A 12,770-nucleotide genomic window follows, 5' to 3' on the forward strand; every position below is an offset into this window, starting at 1 on the left:
TGAGTGAGTGAAAGGGCGGGTAGATGGACAAAAGGATGGATAGATGAGTGAAGGAGTGAAAGGGTGGATGGATGAGAGAAAGGATGAATGGATGAGTGAAAGGATGGATGAATGATAGGTTCAATGGATGGATTCATGAGTGGATGGATGGGTGGATGGAAGGATGGATGGCTGAACGGGTGAATGGGTAGAAGGATGAGCGACTGGATGGATGAATGAGTAAGTGAAAGGATGGCTGGATAGGTAAATGGCTGGATGGATGGGTGAATGGATGGATGGGTGGAAGAGTGAATGGATGAGTGTATGGATGGATAGGGTGAAAGGGTGGATGATGGATGAGTAAAAGGGTGGATTGAGGGATGGATGAGTGAAATGATGGATGGAAGGATACGTGATGGATAGGTTTGTAAATGGATGAATATGAACATGGATGGGCATACAGATGGAAGGACAGAATGAATGGTGAAAGACTGAATGATGGATGAAAGCATGATTGCACATTGTAAGCCCCATTATCTTAAGCAACATTTCTTATACATTGACTTTCACATTTATATGAGTGATTGTCTCTATATAATATGTGTGTGTGTTGTAACGCACTCCAACACTCTGCCCCACATACTTGGGATGAGTAGCACTATAGAAGAAATTAAATACACATGAGAGAGGGTCTATGTGAAGATGAGGGGCGCCATTGGAGGGTGGTATCAAGGCCGGACTGGCCGGACCGGGCATCAGGTGTTTTCTCTGGGAGCTGGAAAGGTGGGGGCGGTTTTGTTACCACAAAAAGACCTGCACATTTGCTTAAAGCTGCACGCACACTGACAAACCATGAAGTGCACACTTGTCTCAACCTAATATAAACTTATTTTCACTTGTACTTTAGTAGTTGTCTATTTACTTACTTATATACTATTGCGCAACCTTCTCTGATGTGTCTGTAAAACATACCTTTTGTCCTGAATTTTGACCTCCTGTCCTGAATTTTTGTCCTGAATTTTGACCCCTTGTCCTGAATTTTTACACTCACTGTCCTGAATTTGCACCCATGTCAGTTGGTCACCCTAGCGTGAGCAGCGTTCTGAATGGGCTCCGATCTCTCCCCAGAGAGGCCAAAGAGTGAATGTGTGGCTCCATTTGCTCCTGTTATCGAGCTCCCGGTAAAATAAGTGGGGGGACGCCGTCCACCCGCCTGGTACACCGACTCGAGCCCTGCAGGTGAGCGCATGCAAATTAGGCACCCATAGGTATAAAAAGAGGACGGCGAGTGTGCCCCAAAGTTAAAGCCATCTCTGACCTATACTCAGTTTTGACCTATGATGCAAGTTCATTAAGCATTAATATACATCTATGTTCCAGAATGTCCTCCACGGCAACAACCCGCAGACCTAGGTGTCCTGCTGACAGAGTTTGCAGCGTCACTGAAATGTCACCCTCATTTTTGTCCTTGTTGACAGGAATGTTTAAGGACAGAGAAAGAAAGAGAAAGCAAAAATGGAGAGGGCAGATATAGAAAAAACAATAGACGAGTCACAGAGGTGAAATAGAAAGTCGAAAGAAGAAATTGGGAGAGGAGGATACAGGAGAAATTGAAGGGGGAAGGGAACAAAGTAAAGGAGAGAACGAAAAGTAGCAAGCCAAAAGTGAGAGAAAGAAGAGATAAAAAAAAGGTAGAAGTGACGTTTGAGGGTAAAGTGAAGGAGCCAAACGAAGGTAATCAGGGAATATATAAAAGAGATGAGAGGGAATAAACCGAACGCAAGGTTCAAATGTAGAAGTAAGGAAATGAATAGAGAAGACATAGAGATTAAAGGGGGGTTGGGGTAGAGAAAAATGTAAAAGGTAGAAGAGAGGAAAAAGGTTAAGGGAGACGTGGGAGGGAGGAAAGGGGCAAGAAAAGAGAAAAGGGTTAAGGGGAGCAAGGATATAAAAAGGAAAAACAAGAATGGGAGGAAGGAGATAAAGATGAGAGAGGGTGTGAGAGAAAAAGTGAAAGGAAGGAATGAAGAAAGGGGAGAGTGATGGATACATTACAAAGAGGAAACGTGATGAATGAGAGCGTGAATGCTGGGACAAAGCTATCATCAGTACACCAGATGCGGAGGTTCCTGGAGCCGTGGAAAGCGATGGTGGACTCCATCTCAGATATGGATATGAGCACCCTCACCGGATGGCGGGCAGGTCATTTTGCCTTGCTCTTATTGGGGATCATGACGCTCTTGGAATGCAGTTGAGCACACAGACTGAGAAAACAAACCGCACGGCTCATTGCGCAAAGCAATGAAGAAAGAACAGTTCGTCTTAGTGCTTTATTAAAGTCACTGCTGGAAAAACTCCTGACACTTCCAGCGACCTTCACCTATTTTTATGCACTGCCTGGAGGAGCCCTTCTAGCTATGCTGTCACTTTTGCCTCAGTATCACTGCCAGCTTCTCGTACAAGGTGCAGCGTATGTCAAAATGTATTATTTTCGTAGTGTGCAGATACATTTCTTCTAGCCAAGTTTTGTTAATGCGATAGCATGAAATGAGCTTTTCCAAACTTAAGTTCATCTGTTTCTCCACATATGGAGACCGAGGTTGAGTACTCCGGACTCAAGTATCTGCGCGGCAAACGGCCAATGGCAGATCATAAATCCATGGTCTGATGGGGCGTGGCTAACGCCCGGTGTTGATGGCGGCGCTTCTGTGAAGCTCCCGGTCCGGGGTGCTGACGGCGCGTTCTGTCATGCTTGGAAGCGGCGTTTTTTTGACATGAGGCTGTAGGAGTACTTTCGTAGCACGATGGGGACACCTTCGCCGATTCCTGCCTCACCTTTCATTGCCGAACGAAGGTAACGCGGTGGAGCGAATTCGCGCAGCCGCCATTTTGTTTCACCGGCTCTGCCCGCGCACGCTCCTCACAGAAGTATTTACTCCAATGCTGCTTTTGTACTGCCTCTGAGGATATTGCTGTATGCACGTGTCTGCTGGAATCGTTTTGTGCATTTTTGTGCCCTCTATCGATGCGTGGGCAACATTAGGAGGATGACTTGCTTATGACTGACATTACATAGCCGCCATATTATAAGTATGCCATCTTCTCCTGAGCGCTGTGGGACTATTAATGAATCATGCGCTGTATTCCTCACTATACACTACATTGATGGTCTCAATTACATCTTTAGCAGCCCGTTTTTGATTCTGGCAGTGGTTCTGTGCTTTTCTGCAATTTTTCAGTCCTTTCTTTGGCAGTGGGATGTGACCAAGTGTCGTCTCGCCTTTCCCTAGCGACTGAGTTGATGCGGCTTTTGGTCGGATATGGTGAGACCTTGCAGAGATTGACCTATGTACCTGTACTCTTGCTACATTACTAGAGGGTTGCTGAGGGGGTGTAACTAACGCCCGATGAGCATGGAGACATCGCAATAAGGCTCTTGAAACCGGCGCAACCAATTTAGGCTCTCAGGCTACTTGATATATAGATATCTAGAGGTATGAACTTTTACGCTTCTTTGGGATTCTTCATTTGTCACTCCCTGGGACAGTAAAGAGTTGCTTTTACGGGGTGTAAACACCATTTTGGGGAGATTTCTCATGCTCCGCCCTTTATGGGGAAACTCAGGAATTTGAAGCTGGCTACTTCTTCCCACTTACCCGTGGATTCAGATTCGGACTCTTCTCCCCAAGACATGGTGGACACCACGGCACTGAAATCGGATTCACCAAGAGGAGCCATCCCCAAAGCGCGCAACAAAGGGAAGTTGCCATCTTCTTTAGTTTCCTCTAATCGTCTGAAGAAGGACCCACCATCCCCAGGGAGTAACTCATCATCCGCTTCCATGGATCTTATTTTGGAAGAACTTCGAGCATTCAAACCCTTTATGGAAGCTACCACAAAGAATATGCAGGCTATGCAGGAGAAATGGTCACCTCTGGAGTCTCGCGTCCAAACGTTGGAAACGTCCACTGACTCTTTGCAATCTTCTTTTGCCCATATCCCGTCAATGGAGGCAGAGATTCTTCTACTTAAATGTCAGACGGAGGATTTGGAAAACAGGAACCGTAGGAACAATCTACGTTTATATGGTCTTCCAGAACTTACAGAGGGGTCAATCCTTTCTTGCCAAGATCTTAGATGCTCCGGCCTTGACTTCCGTTAACATTCAAAGGGTTCATCGCCTTGGACCGAAGGTCGCTAGAAAGCCTAGAGGTGTCATTATGTTATTCCTGCAATTCACTGACCTCCTACAGGTCCTTTCAGCTGCCAAACTCAAGAAGCAAATTATGTGGGAAGGTCATCGCCTCTATCTTTCACAAGACGTCTCCAAGGCCACCGCGGATCGAAGGAAGAAGTTCTTGGACATGCGACCTCAACTACGGGCCCTGAATGCTAGATATGGGCTACTACATCCTTGTCTCTTCAAGGTCACTTATAAAGACAGAACTACCACATATGAAGACCCTGCAGCCTTACAAGCATTTCTTCAACGGCAAGTCCCAGATGGTATGAATGTATCCAGACCTGGTTGACAGAACCCGCGACTTCTCCTTGGAACTTGTTGTGTTCTGATTCTGCTGTTCCTCCATTATTGTTATTGTTGATGTTGTGAATCCCCTATTATCTCTTTTTCTGGCAACCGTTTTCCTCCCATGTGTCCCTCTGTAGTTCAATTATAGTTTGTTTTTTCTTGTTTCCTTGTGACACGTCTTTTCCTTCAATTGTATTTCTCTCTTGTCTCTACAGATATCTCCTTACCCCCTCTTGACCTGATGTGCCATGCTACTTTCTGTATGGTGCGTTTTTGGATCCATAGTAATTTGAGATTGATGTCCGCTCTGGATGTTATCGTCGCTGTTTCCTGGCGTCATCACCCCATCCTCGTTCTTGAGTTTTTCGTTTCGTAAGTATGTTTTTCAGTCGTTCGTTTCGAACGTGTACTGTCTTTTTGTTGGTTATTGTTTCTGTCCTTTTTTCTTCTCTTGATTTCTTATCTTTTGCTCTTTCCTCTTTTTTTTTCACTTTCTTTCTCCTCTCTTTTCCCCTTTCTTGTTCCTTCCTTTTCTTGGATCCCGTATTTTATTCATAATGGTTCCTTCCTTCTTTTCTTTTCCTTTTCTTTCTCTTTGCTTTCTCTCGTTCTGCCCTCTCTCCTTCATCAATTTGTTCCAACTCTCTCAGTTTCCTCAAGTTATTTTTTCCGCAATAATAAGCATGTCGTTGTTAGCTGTTTCTTTTTGCCGTTCCATTCCGTGTTACAACGTGGATTGTTAAGGGTTTAAACAACCCTATTAAAAGGCAAAGGGTCTTGTCACACTTAGCGAGACTTAAATCCGATGTTGCCCTCCTTCAGGAGACTCATTTCTCAGAAACAGAGGCTCTAAAACTCAGGCGTTGTTGGGTGGGACATGTTTTTTGCTCTCCCACAGTTTCCAAGAAAAATGGTGTTGTGATTTTATTACATAAAAAGTTAAATGTTTCCTCAATTTCTCATGAATGTGATGTTGATGGTAGATGGGTTATTGTTACACTGCTTATAGATAATATTCCTATTACCCTTTTTAATGTATATGCCCGAACTGGGATTGATAAATTATTCTGGCCTTCTATTTCAACTAAGCTGTCCTCCCTCTCTGGGAATTACATACTTCTCAGGTGTTAGAAATGGCGATTTCTGGTTGGCTAAGGCTTGCGCCAAAGTCAGGCAGAAACCTCAACTCTAGTCAGGGCAAGGAAGTTACACACCAAAGATAACCCCTGCTCACCCCCTTGGTAGCTTGGCACGAGCAGTCAGGCTTATCTCTGAGGCGATGTGTAAAGCGTTTGCGCGCGCACCCAGCAACAACACCCAAGGCCCACCACAAAAGAAACTCCACACAAGGTATTCTATAAAAATAGCCTTTGTATTATACAAAACACATTAGATAAAAACACACACTTTACAATGTGCCAACAGGCACGGGCAGAATTTACAAGAGATTATATGTACAGGGGACAGGGCCACATGGACCACTGTCAGGAATTAGCACTTTTAGAATTTAGAATATAAAATTACTGTAGCACAAAATAACATATAGCACACAACCAGTAACCACTGGTAACATGTAAGTACCACCTACGCAACCCTAACCACCTTAGGAAAATGTCACGCAGGGAACTCGGACCTCACTAGCACCACCTGTACTAGGAGAAACAACCACCTAAGTATCACAATACCTGTAGGGGTAAACGCACATTACACATGATGCATAAAACATTCAGAGGTGTAGGGAAGGAAAACACATGATGCATAAAATACATTCAGCGGTGTAAAACAAGGCACATGACGCATAAACCCATTCGGAGGTGCCGGGCACGGAAAACACATGATGCATAAAAACATTCAGCGGTGTAAGGAAATAAAACACATGATGCATAAAATACATTCAGCGGTGTAAAACAAGGCACATGACGCATAAAAATACATTCAGAGGGGCAGGTTATGAACCATAGCGGGAAACTCACATAAGCCACCACCTGTGGCAGTCCCTAGGCCAACTGGCCTCGTCCAGGCTAGGACGCCCTGTCCCAGTAAGGCTGCGCCAGCTGCGCAAGCCACAAGCGCAAGATCCCAACCTAAACGTTGCAGCTGCCCACTAAGTGCTGGGCAGCTGGAGGAATGAGCGTGGGCACCACTGTGCCCTTCACAACGAATCTGCCGCTCTCGTGGAGCCTCTCCTGGGCTCTCGCCTCGCAAAATGCCCCCTAGAGCCTTTGTGGCTCTGAACAAACACGGAGCCGTCGTTGGAGTCCCTCTGGCCTCGGAGCGAATAAAATGCCCCCGATACGTCGGAGTCCCACACGGGGGACTCTTTCACCCTGCTGCCCCACACGTACGGAGTCCCCCTGCCCTTCACCACTTACCGGGCTGCTCTCTGGGGACTCCGGCGGTCGACGGGCTCTTTTCCATTGCTGTGGAGGTTCCGGCATCGGGACGGCTCTCTCGCGGCGGGGCAGGCACCGACAATGTGCCTCGGGGCCCCGCCGCCTCAGCAGTCCTTCTCTCTCGGGCAGAGTGCCCCGGGCTGCAGGGTAGGCTCCTGCCTGCTCCGGGGCTCTGAGCAGCCGCGACTCTTCGGTAGGAGGCGGGGTAGGCTCCCGCCCTCCTCTTCTAAGTTCCGGTTGTCCTGGAGGCCCGCCCTTGGCCTGCCTGACTTCCTGGGCTTCCCCGGCTGCGGCGGTGATTCCCGGCTCGTGAGAGGGGTAGGCTCCCTCGCAACCACCACACATAAGCGGGGTGGGCACCCGCCAACTAAAGGATCCAATAAGCGGGGTGGGCACCTGCCAACGCACCACAATGCGGGGTGGGCCACCGCTCGATCCGGCACACGAGGGGGGGGGGAATCCCTATGCCGGGGATTCCCTCATTGGCAACGAGGTGACACCGGAGCGCGCTAGAAGTGCCAGGGCATGAAATAAAGCGCTCCTAGCGCTGCAAGCAAGAGTCCAGCAACCAAAAAGTCTGCAAAAGCAGGGGGGCAAAGACTGGGCCCAGGGGCCAGCTCACAGGGCCCTCCTGCAGGGAGGCAGTCACCAGTGGCGGTCTCTCCTGGTGCCCAGCAGCAGCAGGCCCCCCTCAAGTCGGATCCTGGAAGAGAACAGTTTCTGTGGGGACACAGCCCCATTTTTATACAGTAAAACCCTTTGTCTGAAGGTGCAGGGAAGGGGCGAACCAGTTACAACTGGTTCCTGAGCACTTTGTTTTGCTCAGCCCCTCTCCCTATTCACTGGCAGGGCTAGGGTCATCAGTCGCACCACAGGGGCCGGAGCCAGCATTGTGTAAGGAAAGCCCTGCCCTATTCAGGTCCAAGGTGCACTCCTCCCCAGCCATCAGTATGCTAAACTCCCTATTCACCACTGGGTGACTCCTCCTGACTCTGGGGATTTCCCTAGTCCGTCACATGACCTCAACCAGCCAATCGCCAGACAAGCCACACATTTCACACTACACACAGAAGTGCCCACTTCTAGAAGTGGCACTTCCACACTAGGTACATGCACGCCGCACACATCATCGCGCAGCATTCAATCACACGAGTCCACACATACCAAACTCGAGCCTGCACACCCCACGCATCAGGAACTACCAGGACACATACATTCCCCCATGCATTCCTATGGGAGGGCAGGCCAACCTCACTACACGCACGCACTTTACTCTGGGACACAGTGGTAAAGTGCACAGAAGTCAAAAATCACTACACCAAGTAACCAATAAAAAGCAAAAAGTTTCGGGGTGAACCTGCCAGAAGGGCCAAGTCCAGCATCAGGGGAGATTGCAATCAAATTGTTGATCCCTTCCTTGATCGTCATTCCAATGTTAAATTTGCCCCCTCTAGGATGCACTCTCAATTTGTTAACACCTTTAAGCACAATGCCATGGTGGATATCTGGAGATTGTGTAATCCTGATCTTAGAGAATATAGTTTTTACTCCCCTCCACATCAATCACAATCCCGAATCGATAATATCTTCCTTAGTAAATCCCTATCCCAGCACGCTATACGCTCTGACATTGGTTCCATCCTAATCTCGGACCATGCTCCGGTTCATGTGGACCTTGACCTTTTCCCTTTCTCCCCTCACTCTGGCAGATGGCGTTTCAACAATGCTTTGCTGTTAGATCCTATTTTTTGTTCTGAATTTACCGCCTTTGCCACTGAATTTTTCCTTCTCAATCATACCCCTGATTCCTCTTTTGTTACTGTTTGGGATTCCTTTAAAGCAGCCTCTAGGGACTTTATCATTAATTTTGTAGCCCGACGAAAGAAACTTAGAGAGGCCGAGTCTAACCGCATTTTAGCTAATATTAAGACTTTAGAGCTTGATTATCATGTCTCTAAATCTGAATCTTCTCTTAAAAAGCTTATGGATGCAAACATTTCCTTTAATAAGTTCACAACTGAAGCTGCCTCTAACCTTTTGCTAAAATGTAATTCCAGGTACTATGGGGGTAGGAACTAGGGGTGGGCGGAATTTGCGTAATCGCGTTACGCAAATCTCTGCGAAACGGTAAAAAATCTCCGCGAACATGCAGAAATTCCGCGAACACGCGGAATTGCTTGTTCGCGATGCTTTTTTCCTGTTCACAGTTGCTGTTTGCGTGTTCGGGGAAAAATATCTCGCTAACACGCATTTTGAGAACGCGAACAAGAAAAAATATCGCGAAGTCGCGGAAAGCCGAATGTTGGGCAATTTCGCGCTCTCCGCGGAACGCGAAATTACCGAAATTCCGCAAATTCCGCGAGCGTAACGGAATTTACCGCCCAGGCCTAGTAGGAACAAAATGGGAGAATCTTGGCCAATTACTTAAAGATAAGAAAGGAGCGTACAAAGATTGAGTCCATTAAAACTTCCACTGGGAACTCTTGTTTTAAAGATAACGACATTCTTTCTGAGTTTGTTAAATTTATGACAATCTTTATACTCCTGAACACATCCCGGAGATTACGGATCTTCTTTCATATTTTCTCTCGCTTCCCTCCCCCTCGGCTTCTCATGTTGATTTCACTGCCCTAGAACGAGACATTTCTCTTTCTGAAATCTCCCATGCTGTTTCCAAATTGCGACGTGGTAAATCTCCAGGTCCTGATGGTTTCATTATTGAATTCTACAGCCACTTCACCTCTTTGCTTCTTCCTAAATTGTTACTATTATTCCAATCCTTTCTTGCAGCGGGTTCTTCTAGCGGCTCCTTCCAACAGGCTTTAATCTGTTTAATCCCCAAAGAAGATAAGGATCACTCGTTATGCAAAAATTATAGGCCAATCTCCCTGGACAATACGGATTATAAAATTTTGGCTAAAATCCCCTTTTACCCGACCTCATTGGCCCTGAGCAATCAGGCTTTGTCAAGGGCCGTCTTTCATCTGATAATTCCCGTGTTTTTCTTAAAATACTTAGCAAGGCTTCCTCTCTGTCGCTTCCCTTCGCGGCTATTTCCCTAGACGCGGAGAAAGCCTTTGATAGGATTGGGTGGGATTTTATGTTTCAGGCCCTACGCTGGCTCGGTTTCTCTTCCAAATTCATTTCTATTATTTCTTTACTCTATTCTAATTACCAAGCTTCCATCTTTGTCAACGGGATGACCTCGGATTATTTCTCTTTACATAGGGGAGTGCGACAAGGCTGCCCTCTATCCCCTCTACTTTTTGTTTTAGCCTTGGAACCCTTTCTCACGAAAATCCGTCTGGACAACAGTATTTCTGGTTTTGAATTTGGTTCCCGTCAGGTTAAACTCTCGGTCTATGCTGACAATATTCTTTTCTATTGCTCTGACCCTGTTTCCTCTATTCCTTCCTTTCTCCAGCAGGTGTCTTCATTTTCCTCGGTCTCAGGTTATCGCCTAAATGCTGATAAGTGCGAGATTCTACCTTTAAACCCTATTTGTCATAAGCATCTTTTCTCTCAAACCGGTTTCATGTGGCAAACATCTAAGTTTAAATATCTGGGGCTTTCGTTCCCTCCTCTCTTGTCTGATACGCTTAAATTCAATTTTGATTATATCCTCAAGAAATTGGACACGGCTATTCAACGTTGGAACCCGCTCTTTCTATCCTGGTGGGGTCGGCTCAACTCTATTAAAATGATGTTATCCCCTCTTCTTCTCTACACCATTTCCATGCTTCAGGTACACATTCCATTTTCCTTCTTCATACGGATTGATTCCTTGTTGCTGCAATTTTTTTGGAATGGCAAGCGGCCTCGGATAGCCCTGGCTTCATTGCGCAAGTCCCAGTCTGGTGTGCACTTTCCGGACTTCAGAGAATACCATCGAGCTTTCTCTTTGAAACAATCGCATTATCCGCCTGTCTGGTTGAGTATGGAATCTTCCTTTCTGTCCCCCTTTACCATTCGTGAGTTCTTATCCTTCACGTCTTCTTTGGCCCACTTTCGTACACCAGTTATTTCTCATACCCGTACTCTCCTCCTCCCTTACCTAAAATCATCCTATCCCTCCTTTTCTTCCATTCACGAACAACCGATTTGGCACAACTCTCTTTTCAAAATTCGTAATCGCACCATATTTTGGAAGACATGGCACTCTTGTGGATTGTGTTGGATCTCTCAATTAATTTCCCAAGATACTCCTCTCTCATTCCAGGAACTTCAAACCTCCTTTTCACTGCCCTCTTCTGCTCAATTGCAATACCAAACCCTTCTTCCAGTCCTGATCTCCTATCTTCGCTCTTTGGCGCCATCTACTGATATTCCTTTGAACCACAAACCTACTTCTTTATTATTGGAAGCGTCTCCCTCAGCCTCTGCTATTTATAACTCTTTCCGGTACTCCACTGACAGACTCAAATCTAAAGTCGAGATTGCATGGGAATTGGATCTTTCTCAAGAGTGGCCAATATCGTTTTGGGACAAAATATGGGCTAAGCTTCATAAAACCTCTAGAGCTGCTAATACTACTCAAACCTTATATTTTATTTATAACAGAATCTTATGCACTCCACTTGCTTTATCTCGTTTTTCTCCTGACGCACCCTCTAGCTGCTGGTCCTGTTTCTGTCCCGTTGCAGATCTCAAACACATGTTGTTTGATTGCCCTCCTATTTCCAAGTTTTGGCACTTAGTTTGGACACAAATACAAAGAATTTTCCGATTTCAACTTCCCTTTTCCCCTTTACAAATTTTTCTAGGTTCCCTATCACCGTCACTTCCGCAAACTCCTTCCCACTATCTATTACTTGACCTTCTAGTTGCTGTGGCTTTCCATACCATTACTTCTAATTGGAAACAGGCTGCAAATGTCTCCTACCAATCTTGGTGGAACGCAGTTTGCTTCCATCATCGCCTAGATACTAATTATGTATCTCCCCTTTCCCTAGCAATCAAACGCAACCTGATTTGGCTCCCTTTGGTATCCTATCTCTCCTCTTTTGCTCCTACGCATGCCTCTCCTGATCCTGACACAGTTGAGGTGCGTAAGCCACCATGATTTTCTTATTACTTTATTGCCCCTTTTGCTATGATATTACGTTCCATTATTTCATATTTTATATGATATTTTTTCATTTCTTATACATACGTTCTGTTCATGTATACTTCATGCTTGTTTTACTTGCTTTTAATGAGAGTTTCTATTGAATTGCTTATTCTTTGTATATGCTTATCATGATGATTGTACCCCCTATCCCCTTCTTTCTTCCTCCCTTCTTTATTCCTTTAATAAACTCAAACGTAAAAAAATTAATCCATGGTCTGGTGAGAGACATTGTGGGGGTCGTTTTCTACATTTCAGTGACGGCTAGTGTCATTAGATATGATCAGCGATTTCCTTGTTATTTTAGTCTGAAGTTGGTGGCTACAAGTAGGGCCTTAAGTGGGATGAAAAAACTCGGGGGGGGGGTGGCGCCTCTCTAAGAGGCGTGGCCGATGTAATTGAGGGCGTCGCTTAAAAACACAAGCTAGAAATCTGTGCTTAGCATAGTGTGCCGCCCGACTGGTATTTTGCTGCTTCTGCCATTCCATCCAGATATATCATACAAGTAACACTAAACCTCCAACAAGCCAGGACTATTAGCTTTGTCAATGGCTGTTAGTTGCATAAGATAAAAGTTAAGATAACAGTTAAGTTGAGTCGGCCCTGAATCATTGGTAAAAGCAGGGCTTTAAGTGGGCCGGGTCTCGCCGGTGCTGAGCAGCAACAGTTTTTAAAAGGGGGCCTCCAAATGGGTCTCTATCGGGCTCTGTTTTCTGGCCTCACACAATCAGTCTGTTTATTTACAGACAGCAGCGAGAGC

This window comes from Triturus cristatus, chromosome 4_1 (genome assembly GCF_964204655.1).
Source record: "Triturus cristatus chromosome 4_1, aTriCri1.1, whole genome shotgun sequence".
NCBI classification, from domain to species: Eukaryota; Metazoa; Chordata; class Amphibia; order Caudata; family Salamandridae; genus Triturus; species Triturus cristatus.